At 49.4% G+C, this 12,716-nt stretch overlaps 1 pseudogene; it reads right to left on the bottom strand.

Annotated features, from left to right (window-relative positions):
- Positions 1–3,051: 3,051 nt before the first annotated feature.
- LOC146190583 (phospholipid-transporting ATPase ABCA3-like) lies at positions 3,052–12,215 on the bottom strand (annotated as a pseudogene).
- Between the last annotated feature and the right edge of the window lie 501 nt (positions 12,216–12,716).

Raw genomic sequence — 12,716 nt, 5'->3', positions numbered from 1 at the left:
ATGCCGAGCTCAAGCATGTGTTGTAATTCACGGCGAGCGACAGCGAGGCGTTCTCCATATAAGGCGAGCAAATACAGGTGGGCCAGAGGTCACGATGTGGCGGGTGATTGAATGTTTCACCGGTGACTCTCTGGTGTGCGGCTTCGTGATGTTGGGAAAATCGGCAAGGATTTTGCCGTACGGTGAAGCAGGGACGAGAGCTCTAAGAGCTGCCGCCGAAGAGGTGGAGAGTACGCCGTTGACGGAGTTTTGTGCTGAGATCGATGAGGCGATGGGCCTGAAGAAATCAGCGCCGAGAACAACTTGCGAGACATCGGCGATGATGAAAATCCAGCGAAACGTCCGGCGCAATCCGAGGTTAAGTGTAAGAGACCGTTGGCCGTACGTGCGGATGGGGGAGTTGTTTATCGCCTGAAGCGGGGAGGTCGAATCGTTGTGACGGCGATCTGCCGAAGCTGCTTGTATTACAGACCTGTGCTCCCGTGTCAACGAGAAAGCGAGCGCCAGTAACCTTGTTCGAAAGATAAAATAGGCGGCATGTCCGTCCACCATTACCACTTGCCGCCGTCAGTGGCCGGTCGCAGCGTTTCCCGACCAGGAGCATGGGTGGGTGCACGTGTAATGCACGTGCGGGCAGAGCTGCCGAATATACGGTGGTACCAGCACGCAGCCGAGGAGGAGGAGTCTTGCCGCGCTTCGGATGGCTGGAGTTCCGGCGAGGGCGACGGTGCTTGGGAGTGGCGGCGGGACTGGAACCTCGGCAGAGAACGGCGTGGGCAGGGGCGCGAGGTCATCAAGCCGCCTGGCTAAAGCATCCAGTTGCTCTTCTATGCTGGGAGGCTGTGGTAGTAGTGGAAGACGGAGCGGTCACGGCGCTGACGCTGGCGTGCCTGCAACATGGTCCGCGAGTTCGGCGAGCTTGTCTAGGAGTGACATCACCGGCAGCAGCGAGGACGAGGATCATGTTTTGGGGAAGTCGCTGGAGAAACAACTCACGTAGTAAACGCTCCGGCCCCGCGGGGGAGTCTCCAAGCAGCTGTCGCATTCGACAGAGGCGCTGCGAAGGACCGCTATCACAGAGTTCTGTACCCGTGAGGAGCTGCTTGAGTCGACTGCGCTCGGACTCTGATTTGCGGTCAACGAGAGCCGCCTTCAACGTGTCAAGAGGTCGGGCCATGTCCGGCGAAGCGATAATGTCCGCTGATTACTCGGCGACGTCAGGAGGAGGACTCGAGATGGAGGAACTTGGTCTCCTGGCTGGTGATACGCCGTAAGTGGAAATGCGCCTCAACCTGGAGTAGTCAGGCACGAGGGCTGTTGAGCCAAAATGGGGGCCGGTTGACTGGTTGAAACGCGGCCAACGAAGCGCCGTTATGCCGAGCGTCCTGGGGCGGGTCGCCGGCTGTAGGAGGGGTGGAAGAGCTAGCGGAATCCATGTAGGAGGGCGGGGTTGCGTGGTCGATGCCGGGTCACCAAATATGTCGGAGCTAAGACGAGGAATAACCATGCTCCGACAGCGTTCGGGTTCGAACTGTTCTTTTTTTATTTTTTTATTGCTCTGCTCGCGCTGAGGCGCATAGTGCCAACCTCTTCTTCTTTGTCCAGAGCCATGCTGTGGCTTGCGATGAGAGCGCGGCGCGAGGGGCGCTACAAATTCGGCCGATGCGATATATCAATAAGAAAGCGATGCTGGTGTGATGTACGGCTGGCGGCGCAGAATGTCTCATTGTGTATAGGCCGTCAGTATACGTACATGAAATAAGTTTTCTAAGCAATGGCAGGGTGCATAAAAAGGATAACGTGTATAGAGCGAATTCCTCTGTTGATCGGCCGGTAAGCATAGCTGCAATTAAGCAGGCCTCAACATTGCGGCTGGACATTACGCGCGTGTATGCATTAATTTCTCCCAGATGTTACTAGGTCAGAAACGGCTGTCTTCTGTACTTCTCTGTACCTCTCCTGCTGCGTGGGGCTTGAAACAGTCGACATCTCTCTTCGACGACTCTTCATCGCCCGTGTGAATGTGCGAGTTCGGGAGCGGGGGCGAGTTTGCCCAGCCCGTGACGTCGTACACCTCCTTTCCACATCCATTCTCGTCGGAATCCCCCGTGTGAGTCCCGCTTTAGTAGGATACGGGTCAGTGTCGCTTTAAGCGGCATTCACACGGGAGTTGTCTCTGAAAGCTCTGGATGCCATTTTTCTGATTCGTGCTTTGGCCTCCAGGGAGATGTCTGCACGAAAATTCATTGCTACGACGATAAGCTGCGCAGGAATTCCTGTCAGACATCTATGATGCATAAAGTGATGATTAGAGGCTGAATGACATGGTTTTATTATAATAAAATGACAATTTGATGACAGCTGATTCTTCATATTTTTATGCTTTTTACGAAAATTTCAGATTCTGGAAAATTTTACCGAGGTTCTGGTGTCGTGGCCGTCTTCGAGTCTGGCAACACTGCGCGGTTTCGTCGTTTGGTTGGACATAATTCGGATCAGACGATCGCCGCTGATTCGCAGAGTGCCCATGAGATCAAGCAACGTTCACAGATCCTATCTATAAACGTCTCTGAGGGTGTCACCTCACCTGCTAAACTTAACAGCGGAACTATTGCGCATTTGTGCATGTTGCCAGACCAGAGACAGCAGACGGCGCATGTCGCTTCGGCGAGAAGTAATTCTATGAGGGAAAACAAAAACACGTCGCATGGTGCAATTCCACTCAGTTACCTACGCAAATGAGAGCACTGCTTCACCTCATTGCACATGAATAGGCTCATATCCAGTCGTTACTCCCCCATTTCGACAAAGAAACTGGCAGTGGTTAAAAACAAAATTTTAAAATTATAGCTTATGGTGAATGGCTGCTTCCTTATTTATTCATGCTAACACGAGGCTGAGTAAAAAGAGTGGTCGGCTCTAATTCGGTTCCAAAAGATGGAGTTCCAGATTGTCACGTGTTACGTGCTCGAGGAACAGCCTATAGGGATTAAAGCTGTCATAAAAGGAGTAAGCGTCTCTGTGGTGGATGCGCGGTCTTCTCCGGCACCCTTAGGAAACGCTCTGGTAGCTTTTCATCGGAGATACGGGGGCTGGCTTTAGGGCGGTTTTCTCGTGCTTGCGGCGGCGCTCTCGCACTTGTTGGCGTTGCTGGTGCTTCGCCTGCGCCTCACGGCCCCAGGGATCGCCCGGGAACTCGGCGTACGAGGCATCCTTGGCCGCGCGCTTGGCTATAGCCGCGTCCTCCGCCATCTCGGCCCGCGCCATGCCGAGGAAGAGCTCGTCCAGCGTGCTCTCGGCTACGAGCAGAGACTCGAGCCGGAACCAATTGCGCAGCTTGCCGATGCGCGAGAAGACGTGGCTCCAGGGAAGCTTGTACGGGATGAAGTACAGGAACACGCCCTGATTGGTATTAGACAGGAAATAGAAGAGAATTTCTCACACTCTGTGGAATAGACGGCTTTTTCAAAGTACGTTTACCGAGTCCGTCCGATAAACAGAGCGCATTCTGTGCCGCCGCGCGAAACTTCAAACAGACTTCTGCCGTGCTAAACAAGTTAAGATAAACGATGAAGTGGTTGAAATTATTCGAGAAGTCAGATTTTGATCTCTTGAATAAATGGAATACGATAAGTTAGAAAGTTAACGGTGCTGGCGGATCGCAACGCTTTTAACGCGCTTTGTTTCACTACGTGGGGATGCCATACTCATCGTGTGGGATAGTCGAGTTCGCATGAGTTTTTGCGTACATGGAGCTAAGCCTTTGTCGATAGCATACAACTCAGTGAAACCTGTAAAGTAACTACGTGTAGGCTGTTGGTGGATAAGTCACTTTCGCAGCTATAGTTATAAGGCTGAAGGGCTGTTGCGCACTTTGGCCGCCGGGCATCGATCGAGTGACTGACGCACGGTGAAGCTGATAGACGTCGAGGTCGTGTGTCGCAGTGACAGCTAATAACAGAACCGCTCAACCACAATGCCAGTTCGACATTCTGGATGTTTCGGCAGCCAGTCATTACACAACGCGAACAGAGTGCGAAAAAACGACGCGCTTAAAAAGTCGAGGGAAAACTAGCGCCAGCATTTACCTCGAGAATGTTTGCTAGCTATGTACCGTTAGTGGGAGCCATAGTCGAAGAGAGAGGTGGTTAAAGGAGAACGCGGCTGCGCTCTAAAATAAATAAATAAATAAATAAATAAATAAATAAATAAATAAATAAATAAATAAATAAATAAATAAATAAATAAATAAATAAAGAAAGAAAGAAAGAAAGAAAGAAAGAAAGAAAGAAAGAAAGAAAGAAAGAAAGAAAGAAAGGAAGAAAGAAAGAAGGAAAGAAAGAAAGGAAGAAAGAAAGACAACTGAAGCTAAAACTTAAGATACATTGGCGCTTGTTTTTCCGTAATCTTAGTACGCCCATTGAGACCAATTTCTAGAACGGTCATTTTTGACCTGTTGCTGTTTGACAAACGCCAGATCAAATCTGTACGTCCTGACAAAGATGAATTCGGCCTTTTTATTTGCATCACCAAGTGTCGCCTGTCTTCCGCGGCATTTTTTTCGTGTGATTAGAGCCGCCTTGCTATCGCGTTACACGTGCTGCACCACATTGCCAAGAGCGAAGTGTTTAGTCTCCATTCCAGCCACAACTGTGACAGGCGGTTCTAATCGCGCCTGCCAAAAGTAAACGGAGCACGCAATTTTCTTCTAATTTTTTTTAACGCGTTGCATTATTGAAATTGGCAGTCGTGGTATGTGCCAACCGGTAGTAGAGGCCAGTATATCATTTCACTCGGACAGATATTGCTTTGTTATCGCCTGTGCAGAAGGCGTGAGTTTAATTTGAACGGAAAAGCGTGCTCCGTTTTCTCATGTCCACACCTGTACATTAATGACAGCCTTGAGAGCTTCATCGCATAGTATGGTACGTTTAGAAAGAAAGCAGACGTCTTTCAGTTGAGCCAAAGACATAATGTACCTCTATGCTAGAGTAAATTGCATTATCACCATAACAAGTAATCAGCCAGACTATACCAACTACAGGGCTAAAGCCTTTCCCGTATCTAATTAACCCGTTCCTTTGCTGGTTGAATTCGCCTGACCCCAAGCTTCTCAATCTCATCCTCCCACCTAAACTTTCTGCCGCCCATGCTACGCTTGTCTTTCCTTTGAATCCAATAGGAATCATCGATCGGTTATCCTCCCTTCGCTTTACATGTCCTGCCCGTTCCCTATTTCTTGATTTCCAGTAGACTTTCAGTAACTCACGTTTGTTCCCTGACCTATTTGGCGCACACGCTGTATCGTTGCACCTACCATTTTTTTTTTTTTTTGTTCCATAGCTCTCTGCGTTGTCCTCAATTGAAGTTCAGCCCTTTTCGTTAGTTTCCGCGCCTCGGCCTCATTTGTGAGTAATGGTATAGTTACAACTGTATTAGTGAAATTCAACGCCGTTTTAGCGCAACATCATACTGCGCAGAGCAACAAAGGACCTGGTTAGCGCTGATGCCGGATAATCATCTCTCGTGCAGCCATATTGGCTCATCAGCGTTGCAAACAGAGTACCTCGCGGCAGTCGGCTTGCTTGGCTCCAGGAAAGACGTGCGTGACGGCCTTGTTGACGCTCTCGACAATGTACGGGGTGATCTTCTCGCGCAGGGCGAAGGTGAGCGTGCTGCCCTTGAGGAACTTGTCCTTGAGCCTCTCCACGGTGTCCAGCGCCTTCAGCTCCCCGCAGGCCATGAAGCCCACACGGCTGCACACAACCTCGCACTCCTCCGTGCTGCGTGTAACGTAAGGCACGCTCACGCACGGGCCATTGCAGCTGACTGCATGGTCGATTTGTCATCCAATGTGTCACCACCAGCCTAACTACGTCCAGTGTACAGGCCTCTCACACTGGCCTTCCTGACTCCTGACTCTTGCTCTAGATGCAGTGGCTGTATAAAGACATAACCTCATCCGCCAATCTTGCTCCCTGTCGCACCCTGTTACGTTCGCATTCCCGTGGAATCCACTCCTTCAAGGTAAGAAACCGCTTATCTAAAGCCCCCCAATAATTATAAGTGCTCTACATCTACCACTTTCCCTTCACGCTACGTGCATAGCTCATGCCCTATTTATCGTTCCCAGTTTCGGCTATGCATAAGCTCGTTTTTATTCTCTGGATCACTCATGCTCCTTTCCTGTCTATCAATGTTACGTGAATTATTTTTCTTTCCGCAGTCCATGCACTTTGCTGTGGTGCGTCTTTAACCTAACGTTGGCCTTTTTCGGAAGCCGTCAGGTTTGTGTTCCATATATAGGTACTCGCAATAGGTACTCTTGTACATTTTCGTCTTGCTCCTGCGAACTATGCGATGATAAAATGCTTCTAGCGTACCCTAGAAATTCATGCATATGACATATAGTCCTGCTCGAACGTATACGTGAGCAGGTGCATGCCTTGTTGTGGGGATCCCCGGAACCGCGCCACCAGTGTTATATGCCGGGAGGGGGGGGGGGGGGGGGGGGATAGTGAAGCCAATCCTGAACAGAAGTTGGAATGCTGTTATGTCTTGAATGCCTTTGGCAACGACCGTGGAAATAGTGTTGATGACGGCTATAGCTGCTTCCTTTTGGGCCGTTTGAAATCGGCGATACGCTCAGTGGCGGTGAGGGCACATATACCTGCGGGAGGTGAGGATGACCGCGGAGGTGGCGGTTCGCGTCATGTCTCGAAGGGTGTCGTATACCATCTGCCGTCCGACCATGTCAACGCCACTGGTAGCGTCGTCTAAAATGACGACGCGCGGAGACCCGATGATCGCCACAGCCACGGACAGCTTGCGTCTGGTGCCGCTACTTCAGAAAGATAACACGAAAACAAAGAAGAAAATTGGTGAGCGCACATGTTATACCCTGTCATGGGACATTCTGCATGAGCAGTGCGCTTTTAATCTTCGTATTTTCAGGGACGCTTTTATTATTTGCCCTTTGATAACTTTGATAACGTTTTCACGATTTCGCATCGCGCTAGAGGCTACTAGAGCATGCATTCATTCATAACTAATGTGCACATTGCCAGTAAAGTTGAGACAGAGCATGGTCGAATGGTGTACCCGAATACGCCGGTCTTCAACCGCATGTGATCAAGCGATTTCGAACCTGTAGGTTCCGCAAGGTTCGGAGGCTTGTTTGCCGATGTCAATGACGTTTGCGATGCTCTTGACGAGAGAGTTGAGCTTCTCGTCGGGAACGCCGCGTAGCCGGGCGAAGAAATACAGGATCTCGTTAGCCGAGAACACGTCCATGAGCGCGTCTTCCTCAGGACAGTAGCCCACTTGGGACTGCCACTGCGGCCATCGCGCGAGCGAACGCGCTGTTGTCGCCATCCAACGAATGAAGTGCGCAGCGCCGAGAAGGGGTTCAAAAAACGGCGGTTCTGGTAAATAGCTGATTAAAGACTAAAAGCAAAAAACGCAAGCGTAAGGAATGAGACTAACCCCTGTACTAATGTCTTGGTTGTAGAATGCGGAAGCGCAGTATCCTAGACTTTATATGCTGTCTGTTTTGTGCGCAGTCGTTATGGCTGTACGGAGTACGCACCCGCCTTGTAACTTTACCACTGCAGCTCTAGAACCCAAGTCCGCTTACGTGCCATGCTTACGTGTAGCCACATATAAAATGGAAAATGGCGCACTGATGGTTACGAAATACGAACCCGGTATACGTGAAACTTCGCTATCAAGAACACACTATAATATGTCTTTCATGAGCGAGAGAATTACGCATAAAGTCACAAATACGAAGGCAAGGATGACTGTCACGATCTATGTTAAAGAAAAAATATTACGCAATGCTGCGCTCATTTAGAAAGTACGAAGCTTTGTGACTATGCTAATTCTAATGTAACGTCTAGCGTCACGCTTACGTCTCTTGCGGAGTCCGAGAGCTTCGTGTCGTCCATGTGGCACTCGCCGAGGCTGGGAAGTGCCAGGCCGGCTAGTATCTCGGCCACGGCCGTCTTGCCGCAGCCGTGAACTCCGAGAAGACCGAAGCACTCGTCCCGCGACAGTGCCAGGTTGAAGCCGCACACGCAGTAGTCGTCCTCGTACCATTTGTGCACGTCTTCCACAACGAGAGCATGATCTTGGAGCGTGTTCGTCTCGCAAGCGACGTGCACCTAAGGGAACCACCCAGTGTGGCAAAATGCAAAAGGTGCGCAGAATACAACCATTATGACTTTCTTGCATGTCATATCCTTTCGTTCTTACTTCCTATGAGACATTCAGGTCCAGAGGCTATACCTGAACCTAGAACGATACTTCTGCACCAGAACGCACAATGTTGGACGTCTGAATCTGAGACGCTTATATCGCTGTTGTATACAGGACAACCGATGTCCCTTCTAATATAGGCAGAGAAACAAATTGGTGACATTTTTCTTGTTGCTGTTGAGCAACCGGACGTTCTCGTTTTCCGACGTTCTTCGTGGAGTGGATGCTGTCACTATGCTTTACGCTCTCCGTCTTTGTGACCTTGGCTTCGGCAGCTTACCGACTCTAATGTAAGGCATCTGCGAGCGTCTCCTGTATCATTTCAACTCGTGGTTGTTCGAATGCAACGAAATTTCCGCCACCGTTCTATACGCGAGTTAAAAACAATTTGTTCCTCCTTTTTTTTTTCTTTCGTAAGTGTATCTTCGATGCCCTGCACAAGTTCTCTTGCCCTGGAATCTGTGCGACATCAAAACTCGTAGCGTTTCGCTTCACGTGGCCGCAAATAGAACCTAAGATCTATGGTTGAATGCGTCCCTGTTCCCGTTGATGACATGCGAAATTGTGTGGATAGGTGCCCTGAAGCAGCTGCACTACCAAACATTCCAGCCTTCACCATTGCGGCTACTTTTTGACGGGCATGTGGACGTCCCGATTTAAATGTCTACTGTCGTTGCTGACCGTGATGAGTTCAGGTAACCTCTATTCGAGCCAAAGCCGCTCAATAAAGTCTATTCAGGGGCTTTAATTCGAGCTTCTGCCTCTGCTCTGCTCGGCTCGTCTGCGAGCCACTGCCTACCACCAACAAACAAATGGCCTTGTGAAGCGCTTCCACCGCCATCTCAATGCCACACTAGCGGCGCATGACGTGCCATCGGTGCAGCGGACCATTGGTTGAGCGCCTACCCTCACCCACTACTCGGCATTCGCTTAACCTTTAAACAAGACTTTTTCTGCTGATCAGCTGAACTTGTTTAAAGGTTACCAATTATTCCCTCGTCATTATTCCCTCGGCATCATTAATCTAAACCATCGAGCCTTTGGAATATATATTGCTTACTTTCTGCCTCTCGTGGCTTCCGGACCTCCTGATGTTTTTTTTCTTTTTTTTTTTCTCGTCAAGCATCTCATCTGAGCCCGCTTTATTGCGCCTGAATCGTGCTGTATAGCGTGCTTCGTACACCGTCAACATGAATAGCTGCGCTGACTCGGTTTCTCTGGAGCTTTTGAAGCAAGCCTTCTTTCAGTGACTCCCTTTCCTCCGCGTCTCTCCATTTGCGCACAGCTCATATTACCTTCTACATTGGTGCCAACACTCTTCTCTTGCTCTTCACCACAGCTCCTGGCTAGGGTGGCGCAGCGCCACCTTTTCACCATCGCCTTAGCATATCAGCATATCAGCTCAGACACGAGTTCCGCTACAGGGAAATGGCTTCAGTGCGGCTTGTAGATGTTGGAATAGGAAACCTATTCTAGGGACTGACAGGATTTGCTCTAAGTCAGCGCACAGTTCCCATCTCCACCTGCTCTCTCCAAATTAATTCAGGTTCCAGAAACATGATAGTGTGAACTATATTCTGCTGCGTATCGAACTTCTGGTTGTGTACTGGCAAGTGTTATATCTTCCTGAAAAAACAAAATTTCTGAAACAGAAAAAAATTAAGGGTCTTCCTTTCGACTCCAGCGTGTTCATGTGTTCGTTGCCTGCGCAACGCCACAAAGCGCTTAAATGTGGTTATGTCGTCTTGTTAGACTAATGCACTTTAATTTTCTTGTTTGTTTACCTCTACCTATCGAAACGTGTTCGCACTAATTCTAGCTTTTTTGAAAGCTCGTGAAGAGGAGGGAAACATTAGCCTGACATGCTGACTAGATAGAAGCCTAGGCCTAGTTTCTATCTTCTGCCTGGAGACTCTGTGGGCTTGCTTCAAGTTTACGTGTACGCAGACATGGAATACCTTGGTGTGCACAGTTGTTTTCTTCAAATCCTCCTGATGTGCGCCAGATATATTCATATATCGCAGATGCCGTGTTTCTCTCTGTGGCAGCAGGGTTCGCAGTCATTCGCGACGGCTTGTCCACTTTGGGAGACCGCCCCTGTATTGCGCCACCGACCCGACCCGTCTCTTTCTAGTATATAAAGATTATGCAGCAGCTGTTCGGGTGATGCGGCGCGTGGGCAGTTTTGGTCACCGTTGGCGATGTGTGCCCCTCTGTTACTGGCCTCCGCCCATACAGTGCACTCAATTCTGTGCCTTGTCAGCAGTGTGTGTATTAGACTCAAAAGGCACCATCTCAGGGAGGTTCACAACGCATCCCATCCAGTCCCGTAAAAGAATCCTTATCGCTCCGATTCCATCACGTCAATTCGACCTTCCCTGCGATCTAACTCGTTGTAAGGAGATGTCGTTGCAGATAATTCGTGAGGGTTTGTTGCCGACTTTTGTGAACTGGCCTTCTGGATACGGCAAGCTTCTCTTCTACGGCGTTCCTTCTGGCCCGCGCCTGGCCTGCTACAAAGTTGACGGTAGATTATTTTTTTGCGAAATAATTTTTGTGCTTCATAGGAGGCGCCATCACAGCGCGTCACCAAAATGTGTCCCCATATAGTGTACCCATGAACGGACACTTAAGAAAAAAAAATTCGTGTCCTGGCCGGGAGTGAAACCGCCATCCTTTCGGTGCACCAGCCGTGCGAGCGCGCAACCACTACTCTACGCAGACTTGTGTCCATAATTATCCTTGTCTAGCGTAAGTACTCTGGAAGGCATTAAAGGAAACAATCAAGTGTAAAAGGAAAACAATAAAATTTGAATAAAATAAAGACGAAATTAAAAAAAAGAAAGAAAAGCTTTTTATAACTTGCTGCGGGCTTTGGACGCTAAGCAAGCTATGTACCTTGGCACAAGAACCTGCTCAGCCATGGCGAACGCGGTAGCGTTTACTGCAGCCTGGAAAAAATCCTGACTGGTCGACAGGGTCATGACGTTAGACCCACATGGTCTCGCAGGGAAATTTCAAATATACCCCGCATTGAAATAAAGGTAACAGAATGGATGAATACGAATGAAGTAGAAAATGGCGAGCAGGAACATTATCCTATTGGGGTATTTCGGAAACAAGTATTTCAATCAAATAAATTTATCGCCACTGGGGCTCGAACACGAGCCCTCTGTATGCCGGGCAGGCATGCGAGGCATGTAGGAAGGGCCGTCAGTCCTAAGTGTGTTACAGGGGCAGCTAGTGAGCTCGTTGTGGTGCGTATGAATTACTGACCTGTGTTTTGGATGTGTATGGATGTTGGACTAATAATTTAAGTCAGTTAAGCGAGAGAAATAAAAAAAGATCGCTCAGTGAAAACGTAGAAAAGCTTGTGTAACGCCATTTCATATGTAGGTATGTGAACCCTATAGCACAGAACCAATAGCTCGCAGACTGCCAAAGGAGGCATAATATTAACATATATAACAATGCAAAATTAAACAAGAAATGTTCCATTCGATTTAGTGACAGTGTTGAGACAGTCGGGAAGCGTGTTACTCTTTCGACCAATTATTTATTCGCGGTGCTTGAGCGTGAATTAATTCCCAAAAGAGAATGAGAAAGAACTCTTAATCGCTTTTCACCGCTGCCGCGTGTGCTATTTCGTTGCACAATGAACTCGGTATGATCACCGCTGCCGGACTTCAGGACGATGCACTCACAACCTCACTGCGTTCATTGCGCGCAGTCGGCGTTGAGCGTTGGGGTCTCACCTTCCGTGCCTCCCTGCCGACCTCCGTGTCGAGCGGCCTCTGCTCTGCCGGCGGTCCCACGTCGCTCGCGCTGAGGAAGCGGCCCGATCTGTAGCAGCAGATCAGCACGAACTCCAGCAGCGCGTAAAAGATAGCGAAGCGCAGCTCCAGGCCGGTCCCCGCTGCGCTCAGTTGGAGCGGGCTCCAGTCGACCTGGTACATAGGGTGCAAGCCTGCGTAGTGGATTACGAGCGGCCTGTAGTGTACCGCACTATGCTGCTGCCTATCCCAACATCCTCCTCGCACGGGACAGACCCGTTTCACCGTTGAGGCGGCGACAAAGAGCTTAGGCCTCGCTCGCCGTTGCTTTCGTCCGGAAGCTCGCAAGTCTGCTTTCATTCCGTTCTCCCCTCTCATAAGGGTACATTCTCCACTATGTCCTTCCCGTAGGCCCAAAACCAATACTGTCATTTCGATTCGCTGCAGAATCACTAGCGTTGAATTTCAAGCTATTGATTGCTGACTAGTCTCAAAATAAAATTGGCGAGGAGATGAGACAGGGATTCGCGATGTGGATGGGCTTTGGTAAACAGCAGAAGCCATTATGAGCGTATTTTATCATCGGCGTCACTGCCGGCCTAGAATGGTCGGCGTTATTATAAACTGTCCGCTTTCACAAGGGCTCAATAAAGGCAACAATGTTTTTATTATTAATATTTTTTT

The sequence above is a fragment of the Amblyomma maculatum genome, chromosome 4 (assembly GCF_055883805.1).
Source record: "Amblyomma maculatum isolate TAMU_Amacu chromosome 4, ASM5588380v1, whole genome shotgun sequence".
Classification (NCBI taxonomy): Eukaryota; Metazoa; Arthropoda; class Arachnida; order Ixodida; family Ixodidae; genus Amblyomma; species Amblyomma maculatum.
The sequence above is the reverse complement of the archived record's forward strand: the minus strand, read 5'-3'. Positions and strand labels throughout refer to the sequence as shown.